Source organism: Akebia trifoliata, chromosome 11 (genome assembly GCF_017979445.1).
Source record: "Akebia trifoliata isolate Shusen 1 chromosome 11, ASM1797944v1, whole genome shotgun sequence".
Lineage (NCBI taxonomy): Eukaryota > Viridiplantae > Streptophyta > Magnoliopsida > Ranunculales > Lardizabalaceae > Akebia > Akebia trifoliata.
In genome coordinates this window covers 37,961,244-37,964,577 of record NC_141385.1, presented here as the reverse complement: position 1 = coordinate 37,964,577, position 3,334 = coordinate 37,961,244, and the positions used below count along the sequence as shown (strand labels likewise).

The following is a 3,334-nucleotide window of genomic DNA, read 5'->3' as shown; positions in this document are numbered from 1 at the left end:
AAACCTTAATAATAAGATATGACTTTTGGAAGTATAACGATGAATATTTTCAAACCAAGAGTTAGATTCAACTTGTTGGATAAATCTTTTGAAGATGAAAATAAGGGGTTTTGGTTAAAGGTTGCATATAAGGGTATTTCCGCCATTTATTTTATAGTGTCTGACACAAAACCTAAGGGAGGCATGTAGTCACTTTGAAAATACAGGGTCTCTTTTATAATTACCAAAAGATGAAGGGGGTATATCAAAATTATCCTAATTGAGTCCAAATGAAATCTAAATCTAAATAAAACCGAAATGATGAAATCCTCGCCTCCGCATATCACCCTCTCTGCCACAGTCTCACCAACCTCTCCTCCTCCTCCCACCTTAACCTACGTCTCTCTCGCCGTTAACATCATCCAAAAAACCGTCATCTAAACCATTCTTCTTCTTCCGTCAACAGTTCTCCGTTTTATAGCCGTTAAATATTACCCCACCCAAACAAAAATATCTTCTCAGACTCAAACGGGTTTACCGTTAACGTGAAATGACGGAATACCGCTTACCTACATCGAATCTCTGGATGGACGACACTGCAGCTATGCTGGATGCTTTCATGGCGTCCGATCTCTCTACGTTCGGTTGGCCTCCTTCATCTTCTACATCAACGGCTACTGATCCAACCATCAAAACCTTAAATCAATCTCAACCGTCGATAATATTCAATCAAGATACTCTACAACAACGTCTCCAAACACTAATCGATGGAGATCGTGAGAGCTGGACTTACGCGATTTTCTGGCAATTCTCTGTGGATAATTCTTCCGGTTCTTCGTTTCTTGGATGGGGTGATGGATACTACAAAGGTGAAGAAGATAAGCTGAAACAACAACGAAGAACAACAAATCAAACATCAGTTGCAGAGCAAGAACACCGTAAGAAAACTCTTCGAGAGCTTAATTCGTTGATCAGTGATGTTCAAGATGCAGTAGATGAAGAAGTTACGGATACAGAGTGGTTCTTCGTGGTTTCGATGACTCAGTTTTTCGTTAATGGTGTTGGAAGTCCAGGAGAAGCTTTTTACTCTTCAACACCTGTGTGGATAGCTGGGACGGATCGGTTAGCGAGTTCGTCTTGCGAGCGAGCGAAGCAAGCACAATCGTTAGGGTTACAGACGATGGTTTGTATACCTTTGGTGAATGGTGTTGTTGAATTAGGATCGATTGAGCTGATCATCCAGAGTTCAGATCTGGTGAATAAGGTTAGGGATTTGTTTAATTTCAGTAATTTGGAAGTCGGATTGTGGCCTTCACAATCACAGACGGATCAAGGTGAGAACGAGAACGATCCGTCTTTGTTGTGGATTTCAGATCCATCGGCGATCGAAATTAAGGGCTCTGTTAGCACAGATCCTGCTAATTTAATGAACAAAAATGTTCAAGAGATTTCGAATTCAAAGCCGATTCATCTCGAAAACCCTAGCTCAAGTAGCGTAACTGAAAACCCTAGCTCAATAATCCATGTTCATCAGCAACAACATCAGCAACAGCAGCAGACACCAAGCTTCTTTACTAAAGAACTGAATTTTTCTGAATTTGGATATGATGGAAACATCTCTACGAACGGTTCTATGCAGTCTTGTAAACCGGAATCAGGCGAGATCTTGAATTTTGGTGAGTCTAAGAGAAATTCAGGGGTTTCTAATGGAAATCTGTTCTCAAACAATTTGCAATTTATCGCCGAGGACCAAAAGAAAAAGAAATCGGTGACATCAGGTACTACTGAGGAAGGAATGTTTTCCTTCACTTCCGGTGTGGTCTTGCCTTCTTCGTGCATAGTGAAATCTAGTGGTGGTGGAGGAGACTCTGATCACTCCGATTTTGAAGCTTTGGTACCAGAGGCCGAGAGCAGCAGAGTTGTCGACATGGAGAAGCGTCCTAGGAGGCGTGGAAGAAAGCCCGCAAATGGAAGAGAGGAGCCATTGAACCATGTGGAGGCCGAGCGTCAAAGGCGAGAGAAGCTCAATCAAAGATTCTACTCCCTTAGGGCAGTCGTCCCTAATGTCTCGAAGATGGACAAAGCATCCCTCCTTGGCGATGCCATCAGTTACATTACCGAGCTTAGGACAAAGTTACAAACCGTTGAATCCGAGAACGACCGATTGGTTTCCCAAGTGGATTCCTTGAAAAAAGACTTGTCATGTAAAGAATCTCGATGCCCACCGGTACCACCTAATCAAAACCCTAATATCTCGAATCATAATGAAATTGTTAAGTCTGTGGATATGGATATTGATGTGAAGATACTTGGGTGGGAAGCAATGATTAGAACCCAAGGCAACAAGAACAATCACCCTGCCGCAAGGTTGATGGCAGCTCTAAAAGAGCTTGACCTTGATGTGCATTATGCGAGTGTGTCGGTGGTGAAGGATTTAATGATCCAACAGGCAACAGTCAAGATGTCGACACGGATTTACACTCAAGAGCAGCTCAGGCTTGCTCTATCATCTAAGGTCGCTGACTCACGGTAGTAAGTATTTGTAGTATCGGATTTACCACGCAATCTTGTAGGAATGTGGATGAGTTCAGTTGGTTTCTATTTTTTTGTGTAAGATCAAGGTCAGGGTGATAGAGATCGAGGAGCTGAACTAAGAAGATGATATGCATATGTTCTAGAGAATGGAGTAATGGGTCGCTTGATCTTTTATTTTTGTTGTTCGGTGACTACAGTCTGTTTCTAGTGTATATAGATGCAAACTCGATCGAGCACTGGTGTGTAAGTTACATTTGTTAGACATGTAATTTATGTTCATTTTCGTAGATTACAAGTTCTATTACTTAGATTTGAATCTGTTGATAGTTTTTTTTTTTTCTTCTGTCTATTTAATTTTTGTTTGTGTCAAATTAACATGAAATTCGAAGATCATAATCTACGCATTGTTTCAAATGTTTTAGTCTATTTAGAGTTGTATCTTCTGTCAAAGTATGTGCTTTTGGAGTCTTTTCTTACTATAATCCGGTTAGCATCAATTTTTGGCGATAAAAGAATAAAAGCTCAATTAAAACATGAACTATGCATGAATCCTTATTGTATTTCCTGCACAATACCTTATAAAGATGTTTGAATTGCTTTCTTGAGCTATCTTATGGGTTAGTGGCTTTATGGAAAATATGCCCAATAGAGTATGAGTTTGTTGGTAGGGAACCAATCATTAAGTGGTGTAGCAACTGGTGCAAGAAGCAGAGACGATAAGTCAAATGTAGTTGATCAAAACTATCGACCCAGTTAGATAAACCAAGGCAGTGCTTGAACAGTGGAATAGTTGATCAAAACAATCCGACCGTTCAATTTC

General features: G+C 40.5%; 1 pseudogene; it reads left to right on the top strand.

The window, feature by feature from the left end:
• The first annotated feature begins 308 nt into the window (after positions 1 to 308).
• LOC147391520 (transcription factor MYC2 pseudogene) lies at positions 309 to 2,801 on the top strand (annotated as a pseudogene).
• Positions 2,802 to 3,334: the final 533 nt, after the last annotated feature.